Genomic DNA, 21,925 nt, shown 5'->3' on the forward strand with positions numbered 1-21,925 from the left:
TTTGTAGACTTTTTAATCATGGCCATTCTTACCAGTGTGAGGTGACACCTCACTGTAGTTTTGATTTGCGTTTCTCTAATCATTAACGATGTTAAGCATCTTTTCATGTGCCTATTGGCCATCTGTATGTCTTCTTTGGAGAAATGTCTATTTAGGTATTCTGCCCATATTTTGATTGGGTCATTTTCTGTTATTGAGTTATATGAGTTGTTGGTCACATCATTTGCAAATATTTTCTCTCAGTCTGTAGGTTGTCCTTTTATTTTGTTTATGGTTTCCTTTGTTGTGCAAAAGCTTGTAAGTTTGATTAGGTCCCATTTGTTTAGTTTTGCTTTTATTTCTATTGCCTTTGGAGACTGACGTAAGAAAACTTTGCTACGATTTAGGTCAGATAATATTTTACCTATGTTCTCGTCTAGGAGTTTTATGGTGTCATCACTTACATTTAAGTATTTAAGCCATTTTGAATTTATTTTTGTGTATGGTGTGAGGGGGTATTCTAACTTCATTGATTTACATGTGGCTGTCCAGCTTTCCCAACACAACTTGCTGAAGAGACTGTCTTTTCTCCATTGTATATACTTGCTTCCTTTGTTGAAGATTAATTGACTGTAGATGTGTGGGCTTATTTCTAGGCTCTGTATTCTGTGCCATTGATCTATATATCTGCTTTTGTGTCAATACCACATTGTTTTGATTGTTGTAGCTTTGTAGTATCATCTAAAGTCTGGGAGGGTTATGCCTCCAGCTTTGTTATTTTTCCTCAGGATTGCCTTGGCAATTTTGGGACTTTTATGATTCCATATATATTTTAGTATTATTTGTTCTAGTTCTGTGGAAAATGTCATGGGTAATTTGATGGGGATCACATTAAATCTATAGACTGCTTTTGGTTGTATGGCTGTTTTAACAGTATTAATTCTTCCAATCCAAGTGCATGAGATATCTTTCCATTTATTTGAATCATCTTAAACTTCCTTTATCAGTGTTTTATAGTTCTCAGCATATAAGAAAAGGGAACCCTCCTACACTGTTGGTGGGAATGTAAACTGGTGCATCCACTATGGAGGTTCCTTAAAAAACTAAAAATAAAGTTACCATATGATCCAGGAATCCCACTCCTGGGCATATAACCAGAGAAAACTCTAATTTGAAAAGATACATGCACACCAATGTTCATAGTGGCACTATTTGCAATAGCCAAGACAAGGAAGCAAACTAAGTATCCACAGACAGTTGAATGGATAAAGAAGAGGTGATATATATATATATATATATATATATATATATATATAATGGAATCTTACTCAGACATAAAAAAGAATTATATAATGCCATTTGAAGCAACATAGATAGACCTAAAGATTATCGTACTAAGTGAAGTAAGCCAGACAGACAAAGACAAATATCATATGATATCACTTACATGTGGAATCTAAAAAATGATACAAATGAACCTTTTTACAAAACAGAAACTGATTCACAGACATAGAAAACAAACTTAAACAAACCAAAGCAAAAGGGAGAGGAGAGGGATAAATTAGAAGTTTGTGATTAGCAGATACAAACTACTACACATAAAATAGATAAACAACAAGGACCTACTGCATAGCACAGGGAACTATATTCAATATCTTGTAATGCAAAAGAATCTGAAAAAAAATGTATATGTATAACTGAATCACATTTCTGTACACTAGAAACTAACATAACATTGTAAATCAACTATACTTCAAATAAATAAATAAATAAGACCAAATTTTTCTCCCTACTGTGGGGACATAGTTTGAATAGTAGTGTCAAAGAGTTGAATTTTTCAACATTTTCCTCAAAATTTGAATACTTATTTTTGCAGGATGTGCATGTTTATCCTTTGCCATTCACTGTACCTTCCATATATTAATTCATATGATTTTCTCACTAACCTATTTATTCCCATTTTAGAGATGAAGAAACTATAGCACCAACAACTTAAACAATTTGCCTAATCAATGTCACACAGCTAGTAAGTGGTGGAAACAGGATTTGTCCCAGTTAAGTTACTTTTCCAAATTCCTTAAAAAAAAGACAAAAAAGAAAATAGAAGTAAAAAGAAATATTAATAGAGTCACATAAACTTAGTGGTTAGAAAGGACTTTAAAATAATTTATTATTTATCCAATTTAGGGGTAACTTTATTCAATCCTCTTTGAAGAGTTATTCTGCCTCTTTTGAACACTCCCAGTGGTGAGAAATTTATCACCAGCCAAGGAAGTTCATATCATGTTTCTCATCTCCAGGTCCCTCCGATTTTTGAAAGTCTATTAATGATTTCACTCCATTTGTCTTAGATCAACAGCATCCCAGAGGCTATACAGGACACATGTAATATCTTTTTACATGACACCTTTTCACATGTTTGGAGATATTTGGCTTTACCCAACACCCTGATCTCTTTCTTCTGAACATTATTCAAGAGGCTTATACCTCCTTTGAGGTGCTGCATGTAAAACTAATATTTCTAACATTATAGGAGAAGAGATGAGTGGACCATCAATTTCAGTGAGATTCTATTCATTTTTTTCCGGAAGTCGGACCACATTGTTCATATTATATTGAAATTGCTGTCAAGTATAACTTCTGAGACTCTTTCCTCTATCCCACTACTCATTTATATTATTCTTCTCTAGTACCTTTGAAATTGGTTTTGAAGATCCAGAAGCTCTATATAATTTCCTCTTGTCAAGTTCACTGTATTGTTTTAGTCCACTAAGCAATGTATTGTTTTATGTCTACTAAGACATTGGTGCATTCCAAGTTGATCATCCAATTGATATGCATTCCTTTATGATTTGGAGTCCTCCGTACACTTGATACACATGTGCATGAGGTCTTCAGCCAAGTCAGTCAAATGAAATCCTGAGCAATATAAGGCTGAATCCTTTGGAATATCCTTCTATACACTTTGAGCACTATTACTCACATATTGATTAAATATTCTTCATACAATGATTATGAGTTGAGCACAGCATCAATCACATGAGATATGCCTGAACAACAGAGACATGGTAACTTCCATCAGGAAGTTACAGGCTAGCTTCCATTTCCTGCAAAAACAAACAAAAAAATCCCCTTCCAGATTCCAATAGATTTATAAATAATTAATTTTTAGATATCATCATTAAACTGGGTACTGATTTACCCAATTGCACTATATAATTCAGTCTGAACTCTGCACTCTGAAACTTAAAATATGAGACATTGTAATTTACCAAAGTTACTGAACAAGTTTTATTCCATATTTTTCCAGAGCTAAAGACCTTCTAAAAGGAAAACAAGTTTAATCTTATTACTGTATGGCTTATACTCATTTTGAATCTGCTTTTGCTGAAAGACTTCTGCTTCTGAAGCCACATCTGCTTTTCTTTTGTTATTAGGTAATATTTCATTACCCAGCTCAAGTAAAGACAGTAACTCACCATCTTTGGGCCTCGAATATAACTCAAAAGTGTTTTTATTTGGTTGTAACATTGCTTTTGTTTGTTTTTTTGTAAGCCCTTTGTGTGATTTCAGCCTTTTAACTTTCTTGCACTTACAGGTTCATGTGTTTCCTTGAAGCATTTAATTAATTTTTTTTTTATATCTTCAGTTTATTTATTTATTTAGGCCAATTCTAGGTAACTTCTTTTTTTTTTTTTCACACACACACTGTTTTTTTTTATTTTTACAAGAGATAAATAGACTGACACCAAGCATTGTAAATGGATGACCACAACAAAAGTAACAATGATTGCAATTACCAAGCACAAAACACACTCATACTATGTCATAAATTTGACATTCAGTCCAACAATCCTCCACAGTAACAGCTCCTTTACTTTGCAGTGAAAATTGATTTGTATGTTTTGCCTCTGAGTCCTTGTGGGATTTCTTTTTTATATATATATTCAAACAGACAGTCACAAAAATTATAATCATCTTCATCAGTTCACTCAGTCCCATGTAATTAATTTTTTTTCTCATCTTGATCTTTTGTTAGTACTTTTATGAGTTCAGTTTTCCATTAGAGTTCTGAAAATGCTTATTCATTCAGTTCAGCAGTGTAGTCAGTTAACAGAAACCTGTACTTGTCAGAGTCTTTTCTATGAATTCCTTGAAGATGAAACCCTTCTATAGGAACATTTTTGCAAAAGCATCAGAGTACACACAGAGCTGTCTGTAAATGACAAAAGATGTAAAAATACCATGGTTAAAGATTTGATGAAAGTTCAAAATAATGCAATTGACAAGGAAATTTAGTTATTACTGAGATATACGTTTTAAAGTAATAACTAGAATTATGACTTATAACCTTGTACCAGAACATATAAGATTTTTAGAAATTTCATGTAATGTCTGAAACATTTATATTAACATATTCCCATAAAAATAACCCAAAGAAAGTTTAGTATTAGTTGTTTCTTTCTTTGTTTGCTTATACTGCAGGTTCTTATTAGTCATCAATTTTATACACATCAGTGTATATGTGTCAATCCCAATCACCCAATTCAGCACACCACCATACCCACCCACCACAGTTTCCCCCACTTGGTGTCCATACGTTTGTTCTCTACATCTGTGTCTCAACTTCTGCCATGCAAACCAGCTCATCTATACCACTTTTCTAGGTTCTATATATGTGCGTTAATATATGATATTTGTTTTTCTCTTTCTGACTTACTTCACACTGTATGACAGTCTCTAGATTCATCCACGTCTCAACAAATGACTCAATTTCGTTCCTTTATATGGCTGAGTAATATTCCATTGTATATATGTACCACATCTTCTTTATCCATTTGTCTGTCAGTGCGCATTTAGGTTGCTTCCATGACCTGGCTATTGTAAATAGTGCTGCAATGAACATTGGAGTGCATGTGTCTTTTTGAATTATGGTTTTATCTGGGTATATGCCCAGTAGTGGGATTGCTGGATCATATGGTAATTCTATATTTAGTTTTTTAAGGAACCTCCAAACTGTTCTCCATAGTGGCTGTATCAATTTACATTCCCACCAACAGTGCAAGAGGGTTCCCTTTTCTCCGCGCCCTCTCCAATATTTGTTGTTTGTAGATTTTCTGATGATGCCCATTCTAACTGATGTGAGGTGATACCTCACTGCAGTTTTGATTTGCATTTCTCTAATAATTAGTGATGTTGAGCAGCTTTTCATGTGCTTCTTGGCCATCTGTATGTTTTCTTTGGAGAAATGTCTATTTAGGTCTTCTGCCCATTTTTGGACTGGGTTGTTTGTTTCTTTAATATTGAGCTGCATGAGCTGTTTATATATTTTGGAGATTAATCCTTTGTCCGTTGATTGATTTGCAAATATATTCCCACTTTCTGAGGGTTGTCTTTTGGTCTTGTTTATGGTTTCCTTTGCTGTGCAAAAGCTTTGAAGTTTCATTAGGTCCCATTTGTTTATTTTCATTTTTATTTCCATTACTCTAGGAGGTGGATCAAAAAAGATCTTGCTGTGATTTATGTCAAAGAGTGTTCTTCCTATGTTTTTCTCTAAGAGTTTTATAGTGTCCAGCCTTACATTTATGTCTCGAATCCATTTTGAGTTTATTTTTGTGTATGGTGTTAGGGAGTATTCTAATTTCATGATTTTACATGTAGCTGTCCAGTTTTCCCAGCACCAATTATTGAAGAGACTGTCTTTTCTCCATTGTATATCTTTGCCTCCTTTGTCATAGATTAGTTGACCATAGGTGCATGGGTTTATGTCTGGGCTTTTTATCTTGTGCCATTGATCTAAGTTTCTGTTTTTCTGCCAGTATCATATTGTCTTGATTACTGCAGTTTTGTAGTACAGTCTAAAGTCAGGGAGTCTGATTTCACCAGGTCCGTTTTTTTTCCCTCAAGACTGCTTTGGCTCTTCGGAGTCTTTTGTTTCTCCATACAAATTTTAAGACGATTTGTTCTAGTTCCATGAAAAATGTCATTGGTAATTTAATAGGGATTGCATTGAATCTGTAGATTGCTATGGGTAGTATAGTCATTTTCACAATATTGATCCTTCCAATCCAAGAACATAGTATATCTCTCCATCTGTTGGTTTCATCTTTAATTTCTTTCATCACTGTGTTATATTTTTCTGCATACAAGTCTTTTGTCTCCCTCCATGGGTTTATTCCTAGGTATTTTATTCTTTTTGTTGCAATGGTAAAAGGGAGTGTTTCATTAATTTCTCTTTCAGATTTTTCATCATTAGTGTATAGGAATGCCAGAGATTTCTGTGCATTAATTTTGTATCCTGCTACTTTACCACATTCATTGATTAGCTCTAGTAGTTTTCTGGTGGCATTTTTAGGATTCTCTATGTATAGTATCATGTCATCTGCAAACAGTGACAGTTTTACTTCTTCTTTTCCAATTTGTATTCCTTTTATTTCTTTTTCTTCTCTGATTGCCATGGCTAGGACTTCCAAAACTATGTTGAATAATAGAGGTGAGAGTGGACATCCTTGTCTCGTTCCTGATCTTAGAAGAAATGTTTTCAGTTTTTCACCATTGAGAATGACATTTGCTGTAGGTTTGTCGTATATGGCCTTTTTATGTTGAGGTAGGTTCCCTCTATGCCCACTTTCTGGAGAGTTTTTTTTATCATAAATTAGTGTTGAATTTTGTCAAAAGCTTTTTCTGCATCTATTGAGATGTTCATATGGTTTTTATTCTTCAATTTGTTAATATGGTGTATCACATTGATTGATTTGCGTATATTGAAGAATCCTTGCGTCCAAGGGGTAAACCCCACTTGATTGTGGTGTATAATCCTTCTAATATGTTGTTGGATTCTGTTTGCTAATATTTTGTTTAGGATTTTTGCATCTATATTCATCGTGATATTGGACTGTAATTTCCTTATTTTTTTGGTATTATCTTTGTCTGGTTTTTGTATCAGGGTGACGGTGGCCTCATAGAATGAGTTTGGGAGTGTCCCTTCCTCTGCAATTTTTTGGAAGAGTTTGAGAACGATGGGCATTAGCACTTCTCTAAATGTTTGATAGAATTCACGTGTGAAGTCATCTGGTCCTGGACTATAGTTTGTTGGAAGATTTTTAATCACAGTTTCAATTTCATTACTTGTGATTGGTCTGTTCATATTTTCTGTTTATTCCTGGTTCAGTCTTGGAAGGTTTTACCTTTCTAAGAATTTTTCCATTTCTTCCAGGTTGTCCATTTTATTGACATAGACTTGCTTGTAGTAGTTTCTTAGGATACTTTGTATTTCTGCGGTGTCTGTTGTAACTTCTCCTTTTTCATTTCTAATTTTACTGATTTGAGTCCTCTCCCTCTTTGTTTTTTTTTTTTTTTTTTTGATGAGTCTGGCTAATGGTTTATCAATTGTATTTATCTTCTCAAAGAACCAGCTTTTAGTTTTATTGTTCTTTGCCGTTGTTTTCTTGTTTCTGTCTCATTTATTTCTGCTCTGATCATTATGATTTCTTTCCTTCTGCTAACTTTGGGTTTTGTTTGTTCTTCTTTCTCTATTTCCTTTAAGTGTAAGGTTAAATTGTTTACTTGAGATTTTTCTTGTTTTTTGAGGTAGGCTTGTATAGCTATAAACTTCCCTCTTAGAACTGCTTTTGCTGCATCCCATAAGTTTTGGATCATCATGTTTTCATTGTCATTTGTCTCTAGGTATTTTTTTAATTCCTCTTTGATTTCTCCAGTGACCTCTTGGTTATTTAGTAATGTATTGTTTAGCCTCCATGTGTTTGTGTTTTTTTATGTTTTTTCCCCTGTAATTCATTTCTAATCTCATAGCGTTGTGGTCAGAAGAGACGCTTGATATGATTTCAATTTTCTTAAATTTGCTGAGCCTTGATTTGTGACCCAAGATGTGATCAATCCTGGAGAATGTTCCATGTGCACTTGAGAAGAAAGTGTATTCTGCTGTTTTTGGCTGGAATGTTCTATAAATATCAATTAAATCTATCTGGTCTATTGTGTCATTTAAAGCTTCTGTTTCCTTATTTTCATTTTGGATGATCTGTCCATTGGTGTAAGTGAGGTGTTAAAGTCCCCCACTATTATTGTGTTACTGTCGATTTCCTCTTTTATAGCTGTTAGCAGTTGCCTTATGTATTGTGGTGCTCCTCTGTTGGGTGCATACATATTTGTAATTGTTATATCTTCTTCTTGGATTGATCCCTTGATCATTATGTAGTGTCCTTCCTTTTCTCCTGTAACATTGTTCATTTTAAAATCTATTTTATCTGATATGAGTATAACTACTCCAAGCTTTCTTTTGATTTCCATTTGCATGGAACATCTTTTTCCATCCCCTACTTTCAGTCTGTATGTGTCCCTAGGTCTGACGTGGGTCTCTTGTGGACAGCATATATATGGGTCTTTTGTTTGTATCCATTCAGCAAGCCTGTGTCTTTTGGTTGGAGCATTAATCCATTCATGTTTAAGGTAATTATTGATATGTATGTTCCTATGACCATTTTCTTAATTGTTTTGCATTTGTTTTTGTAGGTCCTTTTCTTCTCTTGTGTTTCCCACTTAGAGAAGTTCCTTTAGCATTTGTGTAGAGCTGGTTTGGTGGTGCTGAATTCTCTTAGCTTTTGCTTGTCTGTAAAGCTTTTGATTTCTCCATCGAATCTGGATGAGATCCTTGCTAGGCAGAGTAATCTTGGTTGTAGGTTCTTCCCTTTCATCATTTTAAGTATATCATGCCACTCCCTTCTGGCTTGTAGAGTTTCTGCTAAGAAATCAGCTGTTAACCTTATGGGAGTTCCCATGTATGTTATTTGTCATTTTTCCCTTTCTGCTTTCAATAATTTTTCTTTGTCTTTAATTTTTGCCAATTTGATTACTATGTGTCTTGGTGTGTTTCTCCTTGAGTTTATCTGTATGGGATTCTCTGCACTTCCTGGACTTGGGTGGCTATTTCATTTCCCATGTTAGGGAATTTTTGACTATAATCTCTTCAAATATTTTCTCTGGTCCTTTCTCTCTTCTTCTTCTGTGTCCCCTATAATGTGAATGTCGTTGCTTTTAATGTTGTCCCAGAGGTCTCTTAGGCTATCTTCATTTCTTTTCATTCTTTTTTCTTTAATCTGGTCTGCAGCAGTGAATTCCACCATTCTGTCTTCCAGGTCACTTATCAGCTCTTCTGCCTCAGTTATTCTGCTATTGATTCCTTCTAGTGTAGTTTTCATTTCAGTTATTGTATTGTTTATCTCTGTTTGTTTGTTCTTTAATTCTTCTAGGTCTTTGTTAAACATTTCTTGCATCTTCTTGATCTTTGCCTCCATTCTTTTTCCGAGGTCCTGGATCATCTTCACTATCATTATTCTGAATTCTTTTTCTGGAAGGTTGCCTATCTCCACTTCATTTAGTTGTTTTTCTGGGGTTTTATCTTGTTCCTTTATCTGGTACATAGCCCTCTGCCTTTTCATCTTGTCTATCTTTTTGTGAGTGTGGTTTTTGCTCCGCAGGCTGCAGGATTGTAGTTCTTCTTGCTTTTGCTGTCTGTCCTCTGGTGGATGAGGCTATCTAAGAGGCTTGATGGCAGGGACTGATGGTTGGTAGAGCTGCCTGTTGTTCTGGTGGGCAAAGCTCTGTAAAACTTTAATCCACTTGACTGTTGATGGGTTGGGCTAGGTTCCCTCCATGTTAGTTGTTTTGCCTGAGGCAACCCAACACTGGAGCATTCCTGGGGCCTTTGGTGGGGCTAATGACACACTCTGGGAGAGCTCATGGCAAGGAGTATTTCCCAGAACTCCTGCTGCCAGTGTCCTTGTCCCCAAGGTGAAACAGTGTCACAACCCACCTCTGCAGGAGAACCTCCAACACTAGCAGGTAGGTCTGGTTCAGTCTCCCCTGGAGTCACTGCTCCATACCCTGGGTCACTATGCACACACTACTTTGTGTGTGCCCTCCAAGAGTGGAGTCTCTGTGTCTCCCAGTCCTGTCAAAGTTCTGCAATCAATTCGCATTGGGCTTCAAAGTCTGATTCTCTTGGAATTCCTCCTCCCATTGCCAGACCCCCAGGTTGGGAAGCCTGGCGTTGAGTTCAGAACCTTCACTCCAGTGGGTGGACTTCTGTGGTATAAGTGTTCCCCAGTCTGTGAGTCACCCACCCACCAGTTATGGGATTTGATTTTACTGTGATTGTGCCCCTCCTACCATCTCATTGTGGCTTCTCCTTTGTCTTTAGATGTGGGTTTTCTTTTCTGGTGAGTTCCAGTGTCTTCCTGTTGATGATTTTCCAGCAGCTAGTTATGATTCTGGTGTTCTTGCAAGAGGAAGTCATATTTAATTGATTTTTGAAGCATTATTTCTTTGGAATACCTCTTAACTTTATATGAAAAAATAAAATGACTAAGAAAAATTAATCTGCATATAGTGTACCAGGAAATTTTAATTCAAGTTACTAAACATTAAGATATAACTAACTCAGGCTATCCATCTTCAAGGTAAAGAAATCATTCATCAGTCCTCTAGAGCAGAAAAAGAAAATACAAACAAGGAAGAAAAATCAGATAAGTCACATAGATTTTCTGCAGCAATATTTTGTACCGAAAGACAATGATGCAATGTCTACAAGGAAAGGAAAAGGATTGTAACCCAATAATTTTATAACCAGCTAAAATATCTTTCAAGTGTAAATAGAGCATGGAAACGTTTGAAAAAATGAAAAACCCAAAGATTTAATGCAGTGTATGACTGGCATGGAATTAACATATAAACACTACTGTATGTAAAATAAACAACAAAACCTACTCTATAACGCAGGGAACTATACTCAATATTTTTTAATGACCTATAAAGGAAAATAATCTGAAAAGGAATAGCTATATATATATATATATAACTGAAACACTGTGCTGTACACCTGAAACTAACATGATATTGTAAATCAACTATACTTCAATAAAAATTATTAGTTAATAAAAAAACAATTTAAGTATAGAAAGCCTTAAAAATTGCCACTGATGAAAATCTATTCCCCTTAAAAAAGGACTAAACATCCTTGAAAAACATAATAGTATAAAAATTAAACATGAGTAGTGTAAATATAATAATGTATCTCACAAATGTTGGGATATAGGCAGATGAGAGTTTGAAATATGTGACATGTTTAAATTTTCCTCATTTATAACAGGGAGTTAATAGATTTCTTAGAATGGAACTCTCTGGTTAAAGCTATTGATTCATAACTCTTAAACTTATGAATAAAATATTTTCTTAAATTCCAGTTTTTTAAAATATATAATAGCACTGTGGTAAAGAAACATTTATATGAACTCCAATAATATATTTATGTTTCATTTTCAATGTCTTTATTCTTAAAAATTAAAATTTAATTTAATTTAATAATTTTACTATAATGTTTTAATGGTAATTTCCTGTTTTCTTAAACAAATTTGTTTTCCATTATGCTATATATCTGTATATGTGCATAGAAAAATGTCTGAAATGAAGTTCAATCATAGTTAAAATTGTTTATTTCAGTGTGAAAAGATTTGCAGTGATGTACCTTTTTTGTGATTATGCATTTTTTGAAATCTTTAAAATCAATATAGATTGTATTGGGTTTTCTTATTTTGCCATCTGACCCCAATCTGCCTTCTGTCTTTATATGCTCTTTTTCTGCACTGGGAAGCTGATTCCTTCGACTGTTACCTGGTTATTTTACTGTCTGGCATCAGATTGCTGGGTTCAGCCAATGGAAGTCGCTGATAGGGGAATCACAGAGCAAGAGGGAAGGTTGGGGTATTTGTTCCCCACTCCCTACCATGTTTGGCAGCATTTTCTCTTTGTGTTTAGTACCCTCCATGACTGCAGCTCCAATCAGGAAATCCCTACATTAAGCCTCCCATTCTCCTCAGCTTGAGTTTGACCTTCCTTTGACCTTCAGATTTAGGGGTGATAATGGCATCTCACTGTTGCTAATCTCTGGATGCCTCAACATCCATTGTCCATGCCCCTATTCTGCCCCTACTCTAAGCTTTTTGAACTATCTGAGCTAGATTCTGTTTACTGCAGGACTGATAGAATAAGTAATTAATGACATTTTGTTTTGTATTTTTATGATATTTTTAGTTAAAAATTGAATTACAGAAATTGCTTGCATACATTTATTGTGACAGGCTGTAGATTTTTTCTTTAACGTTGGAGTTGTGTAAACATAACTCAGTTCTAGGACACAAAAATGAGCATTTTTACAGTAAATAGCAAAAAATATTTTATGCACATAAATATAGTATTTCACAAAACTGTGCAAGTACTTTATTTCACAGATTGGAAAATTTATTTATTGATTTCATTTTAAAGTGCTACTACTACTTATTATTTTTTATCATGTTATAGGTAAGATAAAGTAGGATAAAATTTTGCTTGGCCAATTAGTCATTCTCTGGTATCTAATATCTGGTTACTTAATCTACACAGAGTTTTACAAGGATGTTTCTCCTCTAATATTGGGGCCTTTCATGAATGCTATAGTGAACTTATATATGCTGAAATAATTCAGGTAAACTGGCAGGAGATAACACTGAATGGAACCTTTTAATACTTGCCCTTCCCCCACTGCCATCAAACCCTTTTCCCCTTTACCTCTTAAAGTCTTTGAATTCTGCTGGGATTTTAGGTAATTGCTGGGAAGTATTAAAAAGCATTATTTGGTTGACCAGAATATTTGCCCTCTCTTATTTTCCAATAATGCTCTCTGAGTGGTTTCCTTAATACTTTTAAAAGATGTATGGAAGTGAAGCAGAGTACAACATAAGACAGGAATTATACTTATCGTTTCAGATGAGGTGTATTGAAAAGGTTCAGGATGACGCAGTTGGCAGTGTTCAGGCCTAACCTCCTTATTATTACCATCTGTGTCAACTTGGAACCTCTATTACAGAGAGGACAAAAATAACGAAGCTGTGGTTGTGTTTTGGGAAGATTTTTTTTTCATTATGATTGACCCTGGTATACACACTAAGTAGATGAATGAAACTGAAACATTGTTCCAAGCTTTAAAAAACCTTCCCCTGTACACAATTTTTTACATGCATCTCTTTAGAGTAATAGCAATAGTGATGATAAAAATATATCACTTTCTTTGTGGGACCTGGTGAAATTTACAATATAACCTTTAGAGCAAATATATTATTACTGGAAAAAAAATGTGGTTCATTTTTATAACAACACACATTGGCAGTGGAAATGAGCAAAGAATAAGGATTGTGCAGCCTGTATGAAGTGCTTGGAATGCTAAACTATTTGGAAGGAACCTGCTCATTTCAGGGAATTTATGTAGGTCAGAATCAACCATGAAATGAAGAGAGCAATGAAAACGCTGAGAGTCAACTTTTAGGTTTCTCATGTTGGATTTATAAGTAAATGACATCATTTAAAGTGTTTATTGTAAGAACACGTGGAAAAACATCAAATGCATATTTAAGTCATAGGAATAAGAAAGCTAAACTGAATAGTTTGTTCTTCTAAACAATGCACACTAAATCATTTTCATACAGTAAGACCAGAATAAGATTTTTTTTCAGCACCAGATGATAGGAAGTAATGTTTCATATATGAGGAAGGTATGGAATTTAATACCAGAAACACACTACAGAAGTGTGTTTATATATATTACGCTTAGCTTAAATAATCAATAAAAGGATAAATTTCTTTTTGGAGAATATGGGTCCAGTCAACAATGCATATTTTCATTGCTAATAAAAAGTCCTGAATACAGAGTGTTAAATATCAACTATTAAAACTAGGTTCACCTAAATAAGAGATAGTGTTAAAATTCAAATGTGTAAACATGCAAAATTTAACTGGTGTTAGTCCTAGCATCATGTGTCATGTGATAAAATAGTTAACAAAGGGTCCTATTTCATATGTGAAATGATTCAGTATTAAGATCAAAGAGATAGACCCCTGAAGAGTCAACAAGATCTCTCTCAGCAGCAGATCCCACTATCACTTATGTCTGACAATTTTACAATGTTTTATGGCTCTTTTATGTTTTAACTTATTAAATTAAATTTTTAATTGAAGTATAGTTGATTTACACTATTAAATTAGTTTCAGTGGTACAACATAGTGATTCAATATTTTTATAGATTATACTCCATTTAAGGTTATTACAAAATAATGGCTATATTTCCCTGTGCTATGTGATATATCCTTGTTGCTTATTTATTTCATACTTAGTGGTTTGTGCTTCAATCTCACACTCCTATCTTGCCCCTTCTCTCTTCCCTCTCCTCACTGGTAACCACTACTTTGTTCTCTATATCCATAAATCTGTTTCTGTTTGTTTTATTCTTTAGATTCCAATATAAGTGATAACATAAAGTATTTTCTTTCTCTTTCTGACATTTCACTTATCATAATACTTTAGGCCCATCCACACACGGCTCTTTCAGTTAAAAAATAAAATAGAAACACGAAAAAGTTCACTCACAAAAATCATCATAATTTGTAAAATATGTCTATTTTGTGCTAGAATACAAATTCTACAAACATGGAAATAAATACTGGTGGGAATGCTGGTTGAGTTGAAGATGTTGTTCTGATAAACCATTATATGAAGAGTATAATCATATAATATCTCCTTCCTAAGATATCAATGGATTCATTCGTTGATTTTTTTTTTTTTAATGGAGACATTTAGCCCATGAGAAGCATGAATCCTACCCTTCTGACATACACTGTCTCTCAGATGGAAATAAGGGAGTGGATCCAATGGAAGACAGCATGGAGGGGGGAAAGAATGAGGAGTTCCTTAAGAAAAAATGAGAAAAATTCTGGAAAATAGATGTATGAAAAAGTCTTATGTAGGAAGAAAATAGTGGTTTGAAGCTACATACAGTAAGAGTCTGTACTTGAGTTCATTCTCAACTACATATTGATATGTCTCTGGAAACCCAAATGATGTATTTGAAAGACAACCTATAGCAGAAAGATACATCAGGTATTACAGGCTTTATGAGTAGATGGAGAATTGCTCAAATAATATCTGAGATTGAAGATTCCTCACAGTGCCAAGTGTTGGGCTGAATGAGAGAGTCATCAACATGATGGATGGGTACAATTTTAAGTGACAGGAATTGGATGATAAAACGATTCTAATCACCAAATTCCAGTGTGTGTTTGTGTGTGTGTGTATGGTGTGGGAGAGAAGGTTCTCCACAATATGACAATTCTCCAGGTGCCAGCCGTATGTGTTCAACTCAGTTCTGATACTATATACCTGGAGAGAGCATCAGATTTCACAAGTTAAAGACTCAGTCCCACAAGAATGCCCTCCACTTCAGACACCATCACAATACCAGTGCTTCTTATTTATACACAATATTGTGCTTATTATCAACTGGCTATAAATCAAAGGTTTCCATAAACAGCTCCTTGGGTTCAGTTAGTTTGCTAGAGTGGCTCACAGAATTCAGGAAATCCATTTACTCACTAGATTACCAGTTTATTACCAAGGATAGTAAAAGATATAAATCAACAGCTAGATGAAGAGACACAGAGAGTGAGGTCTCCAGCAAAGGAACTTCTGTCCTCATGAAGTTTGGGCCCAGCATCGTGGCACATTGAATTGTTCTGGTTTCCCAAATTCTCTCTGAACCCTCTCCTTTTGTGTTTTTATGAAGGCTTCATTACATAGTCATGGTTGATTAAATCAGTGGTCATTGGTGTTCAATTTAACATCTAGCTTTTCTTTCCTCCCCAGAAATCAGGGGAAGAGACAAAAAAGTTCCACCCTCTATTCATGGTTGGCTGTCCCCAGCCTTAGGTGCTTTCCAAAAGTCACCTCATTAATATAAACTCAGCTGTGGTGGAAAAGTGTTTGTTGTGAGTAACAAGACACCCATTTCACCTTTATGGCTTTGAAGTGATTTCAGGAACTGAGGGAAAGAGACCAAGTATTATATAATAAAAGATGTTCCCATTGTTCTTTTCACTCAGGAATCTAAATGACCAAATATATATTTCGTATAAAACATAATATTGCAGGTGAGCACTGCAAAACTCCTGGTGCAAATGCTTCTTTTCAACCCCCTACACTGAGAGGGAATGTCAGCCTGGCTTCTTTGGTCCAAGACCATTTCCCTAGGATGACCCCAGTTCTCTTAAAATGGACTGCTTGAGAAAGTTCAGCACTGCCAAAAACATTTACTATTTGTTCCAGCCAAAACTTAACTATACAATGCTAACTTCCCTTTTCTTAGAACATTTACTTTTGAAAATTATGATTGTAAATTCTTTCTCTTCCCCTTTGAGATGTAAATCTCCTACTACTCAGCACTGTTTCCTCAAAGATCTGGGAGCCCTGTCTTTGAAATCCAAACATCTAGAGAGATAGCCTCCTAATTTCTTAGATCCTGTGGGAGTGCAGAAGTCTAACTTTGATGTACTTTGCAAAACTACCTTCTGTCATGAAGATAAGTCTGTTTCTCCTCTTTGCATAAATGTCAATTAACAAACACAGGCGGCCTAATCACATTGTCCAATCTTGCCTTCCCAGCATCCTTCAGTGCTTTATTTTTAGCACATCCCAGTGTTTAAAAAGCCTCCTGCCTTTTTTTTTCAAGCTCCATTTATACAGAAGTCTCTCTCCTCTACTGCAGTAGTCTGAATAAAATATGTCTTGCCAGGTCCAGTGCAAAATTCTTCTTTTATATAATGGAAAAGTTATGAGTGAGACTCTGAGAGCTTCATTGTGAGAGCCCTAGTGATCATGGACAATTTCCAGGAGGCCTGTACAAGCAGAAACTAAGACCAACAGGTAGCTGTGAAAAGCTGCATCAAAAGATACACGTGAAAACCATTCTGTGACCCTTTTGGCAACTCCCAGAATTCAAGGATAAGTAAATACAGAGGCATAAAAATAAGTTTGATTTTTCTTACTGTATCCATCAAAAGGGAGTAGAATTGTAATTGGGAAGAACAAAATCTGACTCCATGTTGCATCTTTTTCTTTTACTTTAAGCTTTGCTCTCTGTTGCTGTTTGTTACTATAATCACTAAAAGGATGTGGTCTATAGCTGTAAGCATGTGTAATGGACTGCCTTGGGGAACCCTACCCCTCTGATTGAATGTTAAACTAAAGTGCCTTTGTTCAGCTCACAGGGAGACATTCTGACCATGCCTGCCTATGAATGGCTGCAGAAAAGAAGAAATTAATACATCCCCTCCTGAATGCTGGCCAAGCCAGGAGATATTTTGTAAGACTAATGGTCTTTTTACTTTACTTCCTCACTGCCTCCCCCTGTCTGTTCTATAAAAGAAACTGGCATCCAGACCCCACTAAGATGGTACTCTAGGACATTAGTCCACCATCTTCTCGTATGCCTGGATTTCTGAATAAAGTCACTATTCCTTGCCTCAACACCTCTTCTCCCGATTTATTGGCCTGTTATGTGGCAAGCAGAGAGAGCTTGGACTTGGTAACAGGGTGACATACATATTTCAGGTGCTCAGTAAAGTTTATTAGATAAATAACTGTTTTGTGTCTATGTCAGCCTATTGATAGTGATGTCATTGGCTGGAAATGCCTGTGGGAACTCACCTGGGCCAATACTAGTGTGTAGGAAGCCTCACAGAGATTTCCTTCCCTGGAGCCAATGCTGTGGCTGGACTGGCCCTTGTGGTTCTTGTCATGATTGCAAGATGCACCTCTCAACAACCATCAGGGAACTTTGAAAAGACAAGTTTGTTACTTACAAGTCCTAGAGGGTGCAAGTCATACCTAGGGCTAAAACAGAGAGGTTGCAGATAGAGAAAGAGGGAGAGAGAGCAGATCCATGATTCTGTTTTTATTGGGGTCAAGGTTGGGGTACCTATGGTTTTGTGAGTTCACTTTTTATTGGTGAATTTAAAACATAAGAGCAGTTATTAAAGTGCAGGAAGGGAAAAGCAAGAAGTCAGTCAAATGGTCAGTTATCTAAGTCAACAAAGGCTCTCAAAAAGTAGAATAAAATAAAAAAGGAACTTCATAGGTGGGATGGCCTGGCTCTTTATCTAGTTGTGTAGTTGGCAATGTGTTTATTCCAGGTGAATATATTTGACGTGAATGGATCAACAGTCAAAAGTTTAATGTCAAGCACTTATATTAAAGTCAAAAAAGCTAATTGTCAGACAGGTACACTACAATAAAAATCTATGCTGGACAGAAAGCGAATACACTCACTACAACTGTGAGCATCCATAATACAAATAGGAGTTTGTGTTACTCTATTAGAGTTTAGTGAACAGATGTGTATCCCATTAACTTTCTTAAGACTTTATTTTTTTAGAGCAGTTTTAGGTTTACAACAAAACTGAAGAGGTAGTATAGAGATTTCCCATATACTCCCTGCCCCCACAATGTATAGCCACCCCCACTATTAACATTATTTGCTAGAATGATACATTTTTTACCAAGGATAGATTTACACTGACACATCTTAATCACCCAAAGTCCAATGTTTATACCTTAAGTTTTACTCTTGGTGTCGTACATTCTATGGGTTTTTACAAATGTATAATGACACATCATTATAATATCATAATATCATATAGAGTATTTTCACTGCCCTAAAAGTCCTCTGTGCTCTGCCTATTCATCCCCTACCCCTCACTCCCCCAGGAATCACCAAGCTTTTTATTTTCTCCATAGTTTGGTCTTTTCCAGAATGTCATATAGTTGAAATCATACAGTATGTGGTTTTTTAGTTTGGCTTCTCTCACTTAGTAATTATGAACTTAAGGTTCCTCTATGTCTTTTCACAGCTTGATAGCTTACTTATTTTTAGTGCCGAATAATTCCATTATTCCACTAATTATTCCAATAATTCCATTAATTATTCCAATAATTCCATTATTGAGATGTACCACATTTTATCTATCTATTCACCTACCAAATGACATCTTGGTTGCTTCCAAAGTTTGACAGTTATGAATAAAGCTGCTATAGACATCTTGTGCAAATTTTTGTGTGGACATAAGTTTTCAAATCCTCTGGGAAAATATCAAGAAGCATGATTGCTAGATTGCATGGTAAGGGTATGTTTAGTTTTGTAAAAAGCCATCAATCTGTCTTCCAAAGTGGCTGTGACAATTTGCATTCTCACTAAGAGTGTAGGAGAGTTCCTGTTGCTCCACATTTTCTCCAGCATTTAATGTTGTCAGTGTTCCAGATACTAGTCATTCTAATAAGAGTTTAATGGAATTTCATTACTGTTTTTATTTGCATTTCCTTGATAAAATGATGTGGGGCATCTTTTCATATGCTTAGCTCTCATCTGGCTTTTTTGGTGAGGTGTCTGTTAAGGTCATTGGTCCAGTTTTAAACTTTGAAGTTGTATTTAGAAAAGTATCACTATACCCAAGGTCACCTAGGTTTTCTCCTATGTTATTGTCTATGAGAATTTTATAGTTTTGTGCTTTACATTTAGGTCTCTGATCCATTTTAAGTTAATTTTTCCTAAGGGTGTGATATCTATGTCTAGATTCTTTTTTTTTTTTTTTGCACGTGGATGCCCACTTGTTCCAGCACCATTTGCTGAAGAGACTAACTTTTCTCCATTATGTTGCCTTTGCTCTTTTGTCAAAGATCAGTTGACTATATTTATGGGGGTCTATTTCTGGGCTCTTCAGTTTCACTGATCTCCTTGTCTATTCTTTTGCCAATACCACACTGTCTTGATTACTATAGTTTTATAGTAAGTCTTGAAGTTAGGTAACAACAGTTTTCCAACTTTTTTCTTCTATCATGTTAATTTATTACTAACTCTAGCTTAATCAAAACCACTTTTAAAATATGAAGTTACTTACAAACAGCCAATGAATGCATAGAAAGATGAAAGAAAAAGAATATATATACAATAATTCAGGTCATGCCCTGTCATAAGTCATGGTGAATTACTAAAGAATTGATTCAAGGTTTTCCTGATTACTACCAGCTGGAAAAAAGAACCAATCCAGCCTTTCCCAGAGTTCTCTATCTCAAAAATAGAACTGCTACTGATCAATTCTGCACCGAAGGAAACACTCTTGATATTTCTTTATTACATCATCCTTCATATCAAACGCATCATGGAGTCCTACCAACTTTACCTGCTGTATGTCTCTTAAATCTATTCACTTCTCATTATCTCCATCATCACTAACATGCCAAGCCATTGCCTCTGTCCTGGACTATTGCAAAAGCCAACATTCAGCTCATTTTTCATCTTCCCCTGAGAAATGCATCCTTACAAGGCAAAGTAGAGTATGTCATTGCTCACTGTTGCCCCCACCCCACTTACTCCTGACCCTTTATCCTCATCTACATTTGCATATTATTTTTCACCTGCAAACATATAACATCATTTACTTACTTATTTTCTCTGCTAACACATATTTGCAAATATCCAAATGATGGCCTATCATAGACAGGCAATAAATATTTGTAGAATGGCTGTTGAATGCTCTTAGAATGAAAACCAAAGTTCTTTACATGGCAAACAAGTTCCTGCATTGTCTCACCTGCCTTCTTTTCCATTCCCATATCACCAAAGCCTACTTCTCATTTTTTTCTGCTCTAAACTCACTAGACTTCTAGATTTATTAGCAAGAATTGGGTAAAGGATGGTGGAGGGGGTTGGGGGTGAGGGAGAGGAATTCTTACATTCCTGGGCAACAATCTGTGATGGTGCAAAAACCCATACAAATGCAGTGGGTAGTAGGTAATTAGAGAGAGCAAAATTACATTATGCTATTGACAGAAACATTTAACCTCAGAAGTACCACTGCATCTTTCTTCTTTGGCAAATCCCAATTTTTTGTCTTAATAAATTTCAAGTATTTTATACTTCCCCTATCAATCATCAATTTCTTTTCTGTGTGTGTGTTTCCCTTTTTTTTTTTTTTTTTTAATTGGGGTTTAGTTGCTTTACAATGTTGTGTTAGTTTCTGCTGTACAAGGAAGTGAATCAGCTATATGTATACATATATCCCCTCCCTCCTGGACCTCCCTCCCACCCCCCCCATCTCACACGTCTAGGTAATCACAGAGCACCAAGCTGAGCTCCCTGTGCTATACAGCAGGTTCAAGAACAGAGTTTCTCTTCTCCTTTCTTAGTTATTTCCTTTCTTAGGACACTGTTTCTTTCCAGAAGAAATTATATTTCTACTTATAGGGAAACATGATTTTATGAAATTAATAGTAAAAGAGTTGTCATCTGTATTGGAATACAAATTTCATGAAAACAATGGCATATTTTACAGTTCTTAGCACTAGAAAATAATTAATATTTATTTATACCATTTCCAAATATTTGATGACAAAAGGAAGAAGGAAAGAGAGAAAAAAGGAGAGAAAAAAAAAATAAGAGCATATGGCTCACCAATCATAGTTCTTAAAGAAAACAAAGAATGCCTTCTCTTAACTGAAAGCAAAGAAATAATTGTAGAGAAATTATCATGGATGGTCATCTATTTCGTATTCATTTAAATTATTTCTTTGGCGATGCTAACACAGCATAATAGAAATGATGAAAATAAGGAAAGTCTTTTTGTTTCAATGAAATCTCATTACGAACCTCATGTATGAGAAGGACAAAAGAATGTGAAAGAGAAATGGCAGCTTGGAAACCTCATTTAGTTTCTTCATCATCCATAGTTTTATTTTATTTAAAAATTTTTTTTTTTCGGTTTGCAGGCCTCTCACTGTTGTGGCCTCTCGCGTTGCAGAGCACAGGCTCCAGACGCGCAGGCTCAGCGGCCATGGCTCACGGGCCCAGCCGCTCCGCGGCATGTGGGATCTTCCCGGACCGGGGCACAAACCCGTGTTCCCTGCATAGGCAGGCGGACTCTCAACCACTGCGCCACCAGGGAAGCCCCATCCACAGTTTTAATACCATTAATCTGAGTAATATAAAGAACCTACGTTATATATCTGGGGAGTAATATG

This window comes from Aethalodelphis obliquidens, unplaced genomic scaffold (genome assembly GCF_003676395.1).
Source record: "Aethalodelphis obliquidens isolate GAN/ISIS:26980383/991018 unplaced genomic scaffold, ASM367639v1 scaffold1, whole genome shotgun sequence".
Taxonomy (NCBI): domain Eukaryota; kingdom Metazoa; phylum Chordata; class Mammalia; order Artiodactyla; family Delphinidae; genus Aethalodelphis; species Aethalodelphis obliquidens.